General features: G+C 46.2%; 1 long non-coding RNA gene across 1 annotated transcript; it reads right to left on the bottom strand.

The window, feature by feature from the left end:
- Nucleotides 1-245: 245 nt before the first annotated feature.
- On the bottom strand, nucleotides 246-13,883 carry LOC138767856 (uncharacterized). The gene is made up of 3 exons (XR_011358860.1): nucleotides 13,774-13,883; nucleotides 12,681-12,761; nucleotides 246-464 (listed from the first exon to the last, which is right to left on the bottom strand). It is a non-coding gene; the product is annotated as an uncharacterized lncRNA (long non-coding RNA).
- Between the last annotated feature and the right edge of the window lie 1,030 nt (nucleotides 13,884-14,913).

Genomic DNA, 14,913 nt, shown 5'->3' with positions numbered 1-14,913 from the left:
TTACACAGTTATATATGTGAACTGTAGAAAGTCTTTTACACTGTTCTCAATCCCTATTTATTATAAGTAATATAGCAGAATATACCCTTTATTATTATTATTTGGAAAGCATTGTGGTCTGTGGTGGTTCTCTATAGGTAACAATTGGTTGGGAGCCTACTGAGACTTACTCGCCCCCCTTAGGCTGAACTCCTAGCTACGCCCCTGCCTGGAATATATTGATCTTACATAAAAAAGACAGACCATTATATCAGGTAAATATGCTTTATTTTATATATGGCACAACTAATAATAATTGTTCTCCTTAGAGATAAAACATTGTGCTTTTTTAAATACCAACAAGACCTTTTACAGTGTCCAGTACACCGCTAACTAAACCTCTCTTTTCTTCATTTTCTTCCTCTTCCTCCTCTTCCTCTTCTTCCTCTTCCTCCTCACTTTCATTTTCCTCTTCCTCTCTTCTCCTGTGTTAAAAGACAATATATATATATATGTTTAATGAAACATTACGGTAATTGTTTCTACATTATCAATAAAACTAGAGATGAGCGAACCTGGAGCATGCTCGAGTCGATCCGAACCCGAACTTTCGGCATTTGATTAGCGGTGGCTGCTGAAGTTGGATAAAGCCCTAAGGCTATGTGGAAACCATGGATATAGTCATTGGCTGTATCCATATTTTCCAGACAACCTTAGAGCTTTATCCAAGTTCAGCAGTCACCACATTTATTAAAATGCCGATCGTTCGGGTTCGGATAGACTCGAACCCGAACCAGGTTCGCTCATCTCTAAATAAAACCAATTTGTTTTCTATTCACTTGAAAAAAAACAAAACAAATAAAAAAAAAAGAAAAGAAGAGTTGTCCACGATTAAATAGTGTATAAACATTGTGCTATTTTTTGGATATAATTTTGAACGATTCCTTTAGGCTTTGTTCACACTGCCAGAAAATCCTGGAAAAATGCTAATAAAAACTCCATGGCATGTTTTATTGTTTTTTTTTAAACGCCAGCGGCCAGATATTAGTTGAAGGTTAATGAACGTTTATGATCTGCCTTGCACACATGGCCTTTTTTCAGGGTGGCATTTTTCTCTCCTCTCTGGTGGTATTGAGGCTCTTTGGTAGTTTTTACAAACCACAGCATGCTAAGGGTTCGGCTTTTTTTTGCTTAACTGTGGCCTTTTTCTGACCGTAGACTTCAGTGGGATTTTTCTGGTTGTCTCAAATACGGCATTGCTGTGCGTACGGTCTTCTTTTCTGGTGTTTTTTCACTTTTTGTGCTCCAGCAACTAGGTCATGTGATGGCAGAGGGAAAAAAGCACACAAAAACGCCTAAACCACAAAAAGTAAAAATATCACCTGAAAAAAACACAATTTCATGGGAAAAAAGTGCGTTGGCAGTTTTTCTGCCAGTTTCTTTTTTTTTGGGCCGGAATAGCTCCAGACAAAAAGTGTGTTAGGGCACCCCAAGGCTGTGTTCATGTATGGCATTTTTGACACATTTTTACAGCGATTCTCCCACTATTTTCCCTTTAATTGCGCAATTGCGGTGAAATAGCATAAAAATTGTGCCAGAAACACAACGAAATGGAGTGTGAACTCATCCCAGCTCATCCATAGCAATCAATCAGACTTAAAGTAAACATGTCACCTGGAAACTGAGTACCAGAGTTCTGACAGTGTTACATAGTCCATATTTACACATAAAAAATACCACATGTAAACTCAATAGTATGAAAAAGGTCGGATCACTAGAACAGGCAGGGAGAGAACAGCGCAGCTGAGACTTACGTTGAAGTCTGTTTCGGTCACATGTCACAGAGGAAGGAGAGAAGACATTTAGCGCACACTTCTCCCTACTCGTTCTAGTGACTATCTGCTAACGTGCCATTCCCACAGGTCAGCATAGACAGTATAGACTCATTACAGCCAAAGTGCTCAAAACGCTGACAGCAGGACAGAGTGGGCATATACAGTGGTCCCCCAACATACGATATTAATTGGTTCCAGGACGACCATTGTATGTTGAAATCATTGTATGTTGAGACCAAAACTCTGGTGCCCAGAGAAGCAACTCATTGTGGCACAGGTAAAGAGCAGGGCAGGATATGTACTGTAAAGATTGACTACTAGAAAGCCAATCACTGTCTGCTCTTCACTATTACTGGGGCTTTACCAGTAAAATGGCCACATTCATTGGTCGATCATCTGGTCATTCACATGTGCCGCAGATCCTGACAGTCTGTAGCATTGTATGATGAGTCTGGTCTAAAGTTACGATGGTCCACAAAAGAACATTGTATGTTGAAAATATTGTATCTTGAGGCCATTGTAAGTTGAGGGATCAGTGTATATATACCCAATAGGCACATTACATATATACACCTACACACAATAGGCACATTACATATATATGCAGTGTCCCAGAACATGCAGACTACTACTCCTATTATGGCCATTTCTGTTTCTGTGTCCATGCCTGTTCTGGTAAGTGTTTGCACTGCAACTGCTGCTGGTTTTCCCCTAGTATTCTCTAGTAATGTGCATTCTCATGTGTATTCTCATGTATTCCTGTGTATTATTGCATTGTACAGTGGTATGCAAGGCTGTTGATCACGTGACCTGTGGCCATGGTTCCTCCGGTGGCCGACTAGCTCTGGCCAGGAGCAACCATGTGACCTCCCACTTCCTGCTGACAAGTCAGTTCAGCCCCTGCTTTCAAGCAAGGAGGTTGTGTTGTTCTGTCCTCTCCCTCAGAAGAGTGACTGAGTCTGCTGCTGTATTCAAGTCTTCGGCTGTATCTGCCTGCTCAAGTGACCGGATTCTTCTCTCTCATCTGGGTGTCATTCCGTTATCTCTCCTCATCGCTGCAAGGATTCACAGCAAGTATTATTCTCAAGCTAATCCACCCAGCAACGCTATTTCTCTCATACTCCTACTCCCATCCTCCGGCACGTATTCTCACAGCCTATGCAGCACCACTCCTGCTTTATTTGTCAAAGCCTGCTATATACCCGGTTGCATCCGGACAGAACTGTTGCTACTAGTTACCTCATCTATAATAAAACCGCTGTTACTGAACCCTGGCATTGGTGTCCACTAACTGGTGCCCTGACTAGGTGCAGCGAAGAATCGCATGCCCATCATCACCCGCAGATTCCACAGACCGGCCCTACAGCTGTGCTGCCCTCAGGCCTATACCGTGACAAGTATAACCCCTGCAGCTGCCCCGGTCATTGCCCGCTCATAACACCAGCACTGCGGAAGTGGCCCCCAGGGGCCAGGGCATCGCATATACACCTACACACAATAGGCACATTACATAGTTATATAAACATACACACACACACAATAGGCACATTACATATATACACCTACACACAATAGGCACATTACATAGTTATATAAACACACACACACAATAGGCACATTACATAGACACACATACACACACACAATAGGCACATTACATAGATACACTGTACACGCAACATACACATTCACACTTTACACGGATACACACATGCACATTCAATATATACATCAACAGTACACACAGATATACACATTAAACACACCACACACACACCTCTATCTATCTATCTATCTATACACAAAAATAGGCACACTACATAGAAAAGATACAGTTATACGCATATACAAACACACACATAGGTACATTGCATAGATATACACATGCACATATATTTACACATACAAATAGGCACACTACATACAGTAGATACACACATTTACATAAATACATACATACATACTGTGGACATGTCACTGGAGATGTGTTTGAGGGGGTGTACATCTCACCTAGGCTGATGCGTAGTGTGAGGTGGTAAGTCCAGGAGGGATCTGTTGCTCAGCAGTGCTATGCTGCTGAGTTATTATTTATTTTTACCGGGCCTGGATTTACTGGAATGGTGGATAGGTTGGTAGTGGGATCTGCCATTCCCTCCCCCTCGATCCAGTATGGGTTTTGGGATCAGGTGAGCTCTGATCCCAATCAGCCTGAGAAGGCAAAAGGTGAGCTCAGTGTGCAGGGGAGTCTCTCAGACAGGAGTGAACAGCCTGCATGGTGTGTTCGCTGGGAGCTGGGGCTTATGCACACCCTGCAATATTACCTGCCAAGTGAAGTGACAGAGAGGTAACCTGTTGTATTAGTAAGAGCCCAGACGGGCAGGACTTTTTGTTTTGTTTATTCTCACTGCACGGTGTTGCTGTATTTACGTTGCTGGACCGTTTATGCTACAAATAAACACCAAAGCTGTTTTTAAAGTCCAAGTTTGCTGCCTGAACTGTGTCCTAACACACCATCCCCCGGGAAGATCCCTACAATTGGTGCTGCGGAGCGGGCAAAACGGTTGCTAGGGGCAACGGTGTGCATCAACTTGGCTACAGCTGCTTATGTCCTGGGTGAAGGCTGCGGCTTCACTCCAAAAACAGACAAGCAACATGGAGGAGATGATGAAGCAGTTAATGCAAGTGAGTCTGCAACAACAACAGGCTCAGGCAGCCGCCTAAACAGGATCAGGAGGCCGCTAACCTGCGCCATGAACAGGCATTGGCTGCACACCAGCAGGCTAATAGGCTGCAACAACAGGCTCTAACAGACGCTAACCTGCGCCACGAACAGGCTCTGACAGATGCTAATATGCGCCACGAACAAGCGATGGCCCAACAACAGAGACTTATTGAGCACCTGATAGCAAAGCAAGAGGCGTCTGCAGGTGCTAATCCCCAGCTGGTCGCAGCAGCCGCGCCAGAGACTTTGTCTGTGAGAAGAGCCGTGCAGCGTGCGCTGCAAAAGATGACTGCTGATGACGATGTTGAGGCCTATTTAACTGTCTTTGAGCGTGTGGCTGAGCGAGAAAAGCTACCCTCCACTGAGTGGGCAGAAGTGATTGCGCCTTATTTAACAGGCGAACCTCAAAAGGCCTATTATGACCTCAGTGAGCAAGAGGTCAAGGACTATCCTCGGCTAAAAGCAGAGGTACTCGCCCGACTAGGAGTTACTGCTGCTGTCCGTGCCCGGAGGGTCCGCAACTGGAGCTACAGTCTGGACAAGTCAGCGAGGTCCCAGATGTACGACCTGATCCATTTGGCAAGAAAGTGGTTGGAGCCAGACACCTCTACTCCTGCCCAGATCCTAGAGAGGGTCGTGATGGATCGCTACCTCCGTGCCCTTCCTGCTGATCTACAACGCTGGGTGGGACAAGGCGACCCTAGGAGTGCCGACGAACTCGTCAGCCTTGTGGAGAGGTTCCAGGCGACCGAGGACTACCTCTGTGATGTTCCTGCAGCACCGTCACCTCCCCGGAGTGCCAGACCTGTGCCTTCAGCTGGTAAGAGACTTCCATCTATTGGGGGAGTGTGGAGGGGTGCTGATAGAGGGAAGAGCGCTCAGGAGGTGTCTCAGGGGCAAAAGACTGGTGGTGGTCCCCGGTGGCTAAGTGGCCCTAAAAAGGACTCCCTGCCAAGGAGACCAGGCCCTATCCAGTGCTGGAGATGCCATGAGACGGGACATATGTCTGCCCATTGCCCTCTTACCACTGAGCCCATGGAGTGTGACGCTAGCCGGCGTCAGTCGCTATTTGCGGAGCCGTCTTTTGTTGCAGTCACTGGACTAGAGACTGAACCACAAGTCTGCAACATTACTGTAAATGACTTCCCTGTTAAGGCGTTGTTGGACTCAGGAAGCCTTGTCACCTTGGTGCATGCCAGCTTGGTGGCCGGGGACTTTGTGCCAAAAAGACATATGAGTGTGGTGTGCATACATGGCGATACAAAGGTTTACCCTATAGTACTGGCTAATGTCGGGACTGAACTAGGCGCTGTACAATATGAAGTGGGTGTGGTTAAAAACCTTATGCATAATGTGATATTGGGGCGTGATTTTCCTTTGTTCTGGGCTCTATGGGGAAAACAACAATCCCCTGAAAGGAGTGAGGAGACCCCTAAGTCTATTGCATTACCCACGGTAAATGATAAAAATGTACAGGATGAAAATGATGCTTTTCCTTTGCAGGTCCTGGCTGGTGAGGAAGAGGCTCCTCCCACTGCGCAGAATGTTCCAGACTTAGAGGTGTCTAGGGATAATTTTGGTACTGCACAATTACAGGACCCCACTCTCAAAAATGCTAGAGAGCAGGTCACTGTTATGAATGGGGTACCTCAGGAGCCAGAAGCTGAGAAAAAATTTCCACATTTTTCTATGACTAATGATCTCTACTATAGAGTCACTAGGATTAATGATGAGGTGGTGGAACAGCTTCTGGTGCCTAAGTCGTACCGGCGTCAGGTACTCGACATGGCCCATAATCATGTCCTTGGGGGCCACTTGGGGACAGATAAAACACAGGAGAGAGTCCTCCAGAGGTTTTATTGGCCTGCGATTTATGCTGACATAAAAAAATACTGTGAGTCGTGCCCCACATGTCAGCTTAGCGCTCCAGTGTCGCATTTTCGCAGTCCTTTGGTCCCACTCCCCATCATAGAGGTACCTTTTGACCGGATCGCAATGGACTTGGTGGGCCCCATTGTAAAGTCGGCTAGGGGACACCAGTACATTCTAGTTGTGTTGGACTACGCGACCCGCTATCCTGAGGCTGTACCCCTAAGAAACACTGCCTCTAAAACAATTGCACGGGAATTGTTTTATATGTTTTCCAGGGTGGGGATCCCCAAGGAAATCTTGACCGACCAAGGTACCCCATTTGTGTCAAAGGTAATGAAAGAGCTATGCAAACTGTTTAAAATCTCACACCTACGAACCTCTGTATATCACCCACAGACAGACGGGTTAGTGGAGAGGTTTAATAAAACCCTGAAACATATGTTAAAGAAAGTAGTGGAAAAAGATGGTCGGGATTGGGATCACTTACTACCTTACCTGATGTTTTCTATTAGGGAAGTACCCCAAGCGTCCACAGGGTTCTCTCCCTTCGAATTAGTCTATGGTCGTCACCCTAGGGGTTTGTTGGATATAGCGAAAGAGACATGGGAAAGTGAGTCCACCCCATACAAGAGTGTTATAGAGCATGTAGCACAAATGCAGGACCGTATAGCCACTGTAATGCCCCTAGTAAGGGAACACCTCCAGAGGGCGCAAGAGGGCCAAAGCAGAATTTACAATCGTTCTGCAAGAATCAGGACATTTAGCCCAGGTGACCGGGTACTCATACTTGTTCCCACGGTAGAAAGCAAATTCTTAGCAAAGTGGCAGGGTCCCTATGAAATTGTAGAGAAGATCAGTGAGGTCAACTACAAGGTACACCAACCAGGTAGAAGGAAGCCTTTTCAAGTTTATCACATAAACTTGATCAAGCCCTGGAAAGACAGGGAATCCTTGGTGGCGACAAATCCTGTTGGTCATCTGTCACCACCAATCCCTCCGGTCAGGATTGGTGATACTCTATCAGTGTCCCAGAAGCAGGAAGCTAAGGAGTTCCTGCAGAGAAATAAAGACAAGTTTTCTGACCTTCCAGGGCGTACGCATCTCATTAGTCATCATATTGAAACTGAGCCTAGAAGCAGAGTAAACCTTAAGCCCTATAGGATACCAGAAGCACGGAGGGAGGCGGTATCATCCGAGGTAAAACGTATGCTTGACCTAGGAGTCATTGAGGTGTCCCAGAGCGAGTGGTCCAGCCCGATTGTGTTAATCCCAAAGCCCAATGGAACTTGGAGGTTCTGTAATGATTTTAGAAAGTTAAATGAGATCTCCAAGTTCGATGCCTACCCCATGCCCAGGGTAGATGAGTTGATAGAAAGGATGGGTAATGCCAGGTACATAACTACCCTCGATCTCACTAAGGGCTACTGGCAGATCCCACTCACTCCTAAGGCTAGAGAGAAGACTGCATTCTCCACCCCTGATGGGCTCTTCCAATACGTAGTGATGCCATTCGGGTTACATGGAGCCCCTGCCACTTTTCAGAGGTTGATGGACTTGATTCTGCGACCACATCGTGATTACTCCGCTGCCTACCTCGATGATGTGGTCATTTTTAGCCCGGATTGGGAAAGTCACCTCTGTAAGGTCCAGGCGGTGTTAGATGCCATAAGTGATGCGGGGTTAACCATCAATGCAGAGAAGTGTGCACTAGCCTTAGAGGAGGCCAAATACTTGGGCTACATTATTGGGAGGGGGTTAGTGAAACCACAACTAAATAAAATTGAGGCAATACAGAATTGGCCTCAACCCCTCACAAAGAAACAGGTCAGAGCTTTCCTGGGTATTACGGGCTATTACCGTAGGTTTGTGCCGAATTTTGCTTCAGTTGCAGCCTCACTAACTGACCTGACAAAGGGTGCGAAGTCCGCAATGGTGACATGGACTCCAGAGGCCGAGGAGGCTTTTCAAGCCTTAAGTCTGCCTTGTGCCGACAACCGGTGCTAGTTACCCCTGACTTTGGGCGAGAGTTTCTAGTACAGACAGATGCCTCCAACACAGGGTTAGGTGCCGTCCTCTCACAGGTCGTGAATGGCGAGGAGCACCCGGTGATGTACTTAAGTAGGAAGCTATCCCCGGTCGAGAAAAACTATGCCATAGTTGAGCGAGAATGTCTGGCAGTGAAGTGGGCCCTCGAATCCCTGAAGTACTACTTGCTAGGCAGGAAATTCAGGTTAGTGACAGACCATGCCCCCCTAACATGGATGAAGCTTAACAAAGAAAAAAACGCAAGGGTGACTAGATGGTTTCTGTCCCTACAAAACTTCAATTTCACTGTAGAACACCGGCCAGGGAAATTACAGGCGAATGCTGACGCCCTATCAAGGGTACACTGCCTGTGGGGACAAAACGCTCAGCCCTCCGGTCTGAAGAAGAGGGGGGGGATATGTGGACATGTCACTGGAGATGTGTTTGAGGGGGTGTACATCTCACCTAGGCTGATGCGTAGTGTGAGGTGGTAAGTCCAGGAGGGATCTGTTGCTCAGCAGTGCTATGCTGCTGAGTTATTATTTATTTTTACCGGGCCTGGATTTACTGGAATGGTGGATAGGTTGGTAGTGGGATCTGCCATTCCCTCCCCCTCGATCCAGTATGGGTTTTGGGATCAGGTGAGCTCTGATCCCAATCAGCCTGAGAAGGCAAAAGGTGAGCTCAGTGTGCAGGGGAGTCTCTCAGACAGGAGTGAACAGCCTGTATGGTGTGTTCGCTGGGAGCTGGGGCTTATGCACACCCTGCAATATTACCTGCCAAGTGAAGTGACAGAGAGGTAACCTGTTGTATTAGTAAGAGCCCAGACGGGCAGGACTTTTTGTTTTGTTTATTCTCACTGCACGGTGTTGCTGTATTTACGTTGCTGGACCGTTTATGCTACAAATAAACACCAAAGCTGTTTTTAAAGTCCAAGTTTGCTGCCTGAACTGTGTCCTAACACACCATCCCCCGGGAAGATCCCTACAATACATACAAATGGGCACACTTCATACGTTAGATACACACATATGGACATACATACATACACACACAAATAGGCACACTACATACAGTAGTTACACGCACACACACACGCACACACACACTCTCATTTTTTATGTAGGGACGCTCCAGGGTTGCTCAGGTTGTTTGCAGTACCTCCTCCAGCTGGCAGAGGGGAGCAAGAAACAGCCTAAGCTCAAAGTGAGAAGATGGGACCCTGGGTAGTGGGGAGGGGGCCCTGCGTCTCTACACCTTCCTGTCTGTCATAATTACTGTCTCTATATACTGTATAAGCTGTGGTTTTCCAGCTAACCATATAGAGGCTGTTACTGGAATGACAGGCAGCAGTATACTGAGTGGCCGGGCACCAGAACTTCTTAACTGGGAGGCCTGCCCTGCCTGGCTCCCTGATGCCCTGAGCACCGTAGCATTTGCTATGGCTGCTACAGTGGTAGTCATGCCCTTGCACTGTCCCTCAAAGGGTGTCCACTGCTCCTTTCTAGCAAGTACAGGTCGGTACTGTGTCTATGTATATGCTCAGATACTTAAAGGACAACTCCCACGAAATTTTTTTTTAGCTTATTTAACACACATTACAAAGTTATATAACTTTGTAATGTGGTTAAATACCCGGTCTGGCCCCCTTCCCCACTTTCGGACCCCCGACCCCCCCGCCCGGAAGTTAAAGAATATATACATTACCTATTACGATCGTCACGGTCCTCTTCTCCCGGGCGGCATCTGGTGACGACGACGTCAGAGCCGGGGGGGCGGTCCGGGTTTTCTTCCTCCTCGGCGCACATGCGCACCAGCAGCCTTTTCATTGGCTGGAGCGCATCACATGGCTTCCAGCTTCGTCAGCCCTGATTGGCTGAGGTTGCTGAAAGCCATGTGATGCGCTCCAGCAAATGAAAAGGCTGCCGGTGCGCAAGCGCACTGGCAGCCTTTTCCATCCCCAGGACCCGGAAATCAGAGACATCGCTGGACGGCGGACGGCGGTGACGGTGAGGCGGACGGCGGGCGAATGGAGTGGCGATCGTCACCGGAGGGATGGTGAGTATGGTGTCTGTGTTTTTTTTTTGGGGGGGGGGGGTCCCGCGGGAGTTGTCCTTTAAAACTGTAGAATGCTGCTGCCACCACTTGGTGTCACTGTTCCTTAGAACACTATTGAGGTTCAGCTGCAGGGGAAGTAACGTATGGGTTAAAGGGGTTGTCCAACGAAAATCTTTTTCTTTCATATCAACTAGTGTCAGAAAGTTATATAGACTTGTAATTTACTTCTATTAAAAAATCTCAAGTATTCCCATACTTATTAGCTGCTGTATGTCCTGCAGGAAATGTTTTATTTTCAGTCTGACACAGTGCTCTCTGCTGAGACAGGAACTATCCAGAGAAGGAGAGGTTTTCTGTGGGAATCCCTATAGAAATCCTCTCCTGTTCTGGATAGTTCCTGTCTCGGACAGTGATGTCAGCAGAGAGCACTGTGTAACCAGTGAGTTACTATACAAAAGAGTTCCACAACTAGCCATGTCTGGCTAAAACCCCCTTAGCGAGGTGAAAGAGATAGGGGATCATCCACACACAGGGGCTAACGGAGGTGTTTACAGGAGGTTTTGACAGTTAAGTCAAGTCAAGCCAGCAGTTAGCTAAGTGCAACTTTCAAGCCGCGACTCTGCTGCCAGCACTAACATACCTAAGGGGACACCCTGACGGCTAGCTTACCCCGGCCTGTGTTCCTGTGTGTAACTCTGTGTCCACAATATAGAAAAGGCGGACGTTCATCCCCGTAGACTCAGCTACTGTTTAACACCACTCCCAAGGTGCGCCCGCCTGCAGCAGTCATTCTCTATGGGCTTCGGACCCATCTCTGGTGAGTGCGCGCACGGCTTCCAACAGGGATTTCTCGGCAGCGGAACGGGGTCCGGGACTCCGAGGAAGGGGTAAGTACCTCTGATATACCTAACAGCGTCTATCTGCAACTAATCCTCAACAATCTATCCAAGTATATTCGCAAAGTCACCCCGTCCAAGGGATTCCAGTCAGCACAATGGTTATCTTCTGTACCGGTGGCATTTGTATGTGAAGAGGCTGCATAACTTGTATTGCACTACAAAGTAACTCAGCAACACCTGCACTACCTACATCTGTACTACGAAACCAAGAAGCCATGGCAGTGTATCCAGGGATCGGCTAAATACCACTGTTGGCCACTGTGACAAGTGCCTTGTTTGGTACTACAACACCTAGCCCAGCCACCTAAGATTGCTGCAATCTATCGGTACTGCAGCAGAAGGCTATGTTCACACTACGTAAAAGTACGGCCGTACTTTTTGCGGAGCGCAACATAACCTTACCTGATATGGTATCCCAGCCGGAGAGTATACACATCGTATATGCTCTGGCCGGGATCCCATGCGGGGCCGCAAATAACTGACATGTCAGTTTTCTGCGGCCGGAATTCAGTGAATTCCCGCCGCAGAAAGACCTGTCAGTTCACACAGTGAAGCGAGCGGCAAAGGCCGCTCGCTTCACTGTGCGCTATGGGAAGCTCTGCGGCCGGACGGATCATCTGGCCGGTACTTAAGTACCGGCCGCGATGATCCGGGCACAGACCGGCCGTTCTGTGACTCGGCCGGGGTCACGGAACGGACGGTCTGATACATTGTGTGAACATAGCCTAAATCAGCATTTGTTGAGCACATTGCAGTCATTGAAAGCTAAATGACAGGTAACATGTATATCCTTCCTCCAAGAATTATGAACGGCTATGTTTTAACAATGTCTTTTTTACATGAAAAATGTCCGTCTTTTGATGAAGACAGACTTTTTTTTAATGATCATGATCATTTAAAACATCCTTCTTTTTTCTTGTAAAAAAGCCGTTGTGGGAACATAGCCTTATGCTGTAAGCAATTTGGTACTGCATTTCCAAGGTTTACTTTAAAGTTTATCCATCATGCAGATGCAAGTGCAGCTGCCGGCAGAGGTTCAGGTTGCTGTGGAAATCTGCTAAGTGTCTGTGAGTTCTTTGTGCAAGCCCCATTCTTCTTATTAGGGCTTGTGCACTACAAAAAAAATGTCCCAAAACAGCCAAACTTTAGGGCTTAAAACATGTTTTAAATGCATTTTCATATAATTGTTATTTGTTAGTGCAGCCCGGGCCACATCGTAATACACCCTCCCGGTCCAAACTACCTCTTTATTTCATTGTTTCAATAATAATATAGTAATACAGCACTTACTCTTTTTCACAGATGGAAAGGGAAACCAATCCGAGAAGTAGTACAAGCAAAAGGGATTTCTTCAAGAAAGCCATGACTGGTCTGTAAAAAAAAAAATCTATATATATACATATTGATCATTCATAAATGTCACCTCTTGTTTCTCTTTAAAATCGGTGTAAAACATTTTGATTATTAGTGTTGAGCATTGTTGTCATTGAGTCATTAGGTATTGATCATCCGGCAAAAGTCCTTGAGATTTGTATGCAAAGAGACCATGGACATACACGATAACAGGTTAACCCCTTAACAACACGGGGCATACATTTACATCCCCGCAGCCTGGGCCTTGGCGCAGGAGGAAGTAAATGTACGTCCCGCCGGGGTGCTGGGCTATGAAGCGAGCTGTCAGCAGCCAGGCCCTCACCCTCAATGGCGGGCTGCCATAGCGGCATCTAAGTGTAAGTGACAGAGCATCACCTGTCACTTAGGCTGGGTTCACTCTCTTGTTTCTGTTTTTTTTTTTTAAACGTACACAAAAACGTAGTCAAACTTATTTTTGTGTCCGTTTAAAAAAAATGGATCCGTTTTGATCTTTTTTTTTATAATGGAATTTAATGGAAAAACGGATCAAAATGGATCCACACACATGAATCCGTTTTTTCCATCCGTTTTTTGCAAAAAACGGCTGGAAAAAAAAAAACGAATTGCAAAAACGTAGTATAAACCCAGCCTAACCGATTGCACGGCCTGACTGCCGGAGGTCCCTTACCTTCCTCCGTGTAGTCAGGATGGGTAAATCTTAGAAAGGCAGGAGGGGGTCATATACCACCTGTAGATCAGCTTATGCGTTGCTTCAATATGATTGGCACAATGAGAGTATGTGTGGCTATAAGTATAAATACCAGACCATAGGACGTCCGTAAAGGACTTCTTAAGGTCCGTTTTATTATGAAATTGTTTACTAGAAAATATATTATTAGATCTTTACATTTTTCTATTATGTAGCATAACTGTACAGGATTTACTCCTTAATTTTTAAAAAATTGTGCTTAAATAAGATGCAATATACATAAACTACAGAAAACTATGAAGCAGTATTAGTAATACATACCGTGTGTTACAGAACGCGCTGAGTACAGGAGGAAGGATCACCACAGGAGGAAGGATCACCACAGGAGGAAGGATCACCACAGAAGGAAGGATCACCACAGAAGGAAGGATCACCACAGAATGGGTTGCTTTTTGCTATGCCCAAGCTGGTTAATATACCCGTAACTTAGGGGGTGGGGGTCATCACTTGACATTCTGTTTGTTGTTCTCATGCCCAGGTATTGTGGGTCCCATGATTTAGTATATATCATGCAGTATATCACATTTTTGCAAATATTCTTCTGTATTGACATTCCCAGGAGAGATCAAGCCTCCCTGCTGCCCAAGGCAACTATACAGAGGTGTGTGTGTCTGTGTGTGCATATACTGATGGTCACATAGGCTATTATGTGAAACCTGTTGAAATATACTATACACAGGCAATATCCCCCATATATAATGACCATATATTAGTAGATATCAGTGCTACACCTTCTCTGCAGATTATAGAAATGATGACAGTGACTTATATCCAGTGTCCAGGTGACATCTTCTCTGATCACAGTCGCTCACTTTGTCTTTTCCATCTGGCCCAAGCCATGGCTCTTCTCTGCAAGAATCTGCAAGAGAAACATTTTAGCTCAGTTACTCCAGCACATATAGTAAAGGACCTATTCCACGGAACGATTATCGGCTGTATTCGGCTGGTATTAGCCGTTACGGACGATAATCGTTCCGTGGAATAGAGGGCAATGATCAGCCGACATCGTTAAAGTCAGCTGATTGTTGCGTTGCTTGTTTTTCCAAACATGTTGAAAACAAGCGACTGTGATAGCAGTGATCTGCTGCCGTCGCTCCGTGGAAGTGCACATGTAAAGAGGTTGCAGCCAGAGATTTGTGCCACCAGAGATCGGGGTCTCTTGTCTCAAATAACCTACACAGGCTATCAGTCTTCAGGGAATGGAGAAGTTTCCCCAGTGCGGTGGGGTCCCAGCCTCCCATATACCTTGACCACAGTGGGAAAGGCAGGGGGATAAGATGGAGGCTCCCTCCTCACATCAGCAAACACTAAGGCTATGTTCACACACCGTATATTTTCGTAAAATCATTGTACAACGGCCGTGATTATTACGAAATATACATTACCTTTCCGTCTATGGAA

The sequence above is a fragment of the Dendropsophus ebraccatus genome, chromosome 11 (genome assembly GCF_027789765.1).
Source record: "Dendropsophus ebraccatus isolate aDenEbr1 chromosome 11, aDenEbr1.pat, whole genome shotgun sequence".
Classification (NCBI taxonomy): Eukaryota; Metazoa; Chordata; class Amphibia; order Anura; family Hylidae; genus Dendropsophus; species Dendropsophus ebraccatus.
This window is presented reverse-complemented; position numbering and strand designations above follow the sequence as displayed.